This window comes from Danaus plexippus, chromosome 2 (assembly GCF_018135715.1).
Source record: "Danaus plexippus chromosome 2, MEX_DaPlex, whole genome shotgun sequence".
NCBI classification, from domain to species: Eukaryota; Metazoa; Arthropoda; class Insecta; order Lepidoptera; family Nymphalidae; genus Danaus; species Danaus plexippus.
In genome coordinates, this window is record NC_083537.1 from 8,252,499 (window position 1) to 8,253,126 (window position 628).

General features: G+C 33.9%; 1 non-coding gene across 1 annotated transcript; it reads right to left on the reverse strand.

Annotated features, from left to right (window-relative positions):
- Positions 1-296: 296 nt before the first annotated feature.
- On the reverse strand, positions 297-368 carry Trnah-gug (transfer RNA histidin (anticodon GUG)). The gene has a single exon. It is a non-coding gene; the product is annotated as a tRNA-His (tRNA).
- Positions 369-628: the final 260 nt, after the last annotated feature.

Genomic DNA, 628 nt, shown 5'->3' on the forward strand with positions numbered 1-628 from the left:
ACAATGATTTCAAGCATTAAAATCAAACAACTGTAGAGTCGAAAAGACCTTCTTTGTTCCCAGACAGATACTCAGCGCTCCTTTCAAATTCTAGTTCTAACAGATAAACTCTCAATTTATCTTTTGTATTATTTTCCTTGAAACCCTTAAGTTGTCATGGTTTTCTTTCATTATTTTCATAAAGATAACGCTGAAAGAATGTTACAAAAGCTTCGTTGTGTTGTTTATAATTTATTATATTAATAAATATAATAATAATATACTAAAAACAATACTCCGCCGCGACAGCTGTTCGCTGCCGTGACCAGGATTCGAACCTGGGTTACTACGGCCACAACGTAGGGTCCTAACCACTAGACGATCACGGCTATCGGAGCTGGTGAATGGTTTGATGAAATTGTGATACAGTAGCCTTATATTTCGATATTTTATTGAGATTGCGGAGAAAGTGTATCACTTCATGGTTGAGGTGTTACGAATTGGTGACAAAAAATATTGACGTAATCCGTTATAATAATCTTTGTGTTATCTTAGTTTAATTTGCCAAAATACGATCTATTTATTATAAACATTGTAGTACAGAATAACAGGAAGATTTTTTGTCAAAATAATAGACAATCTGGTCCGG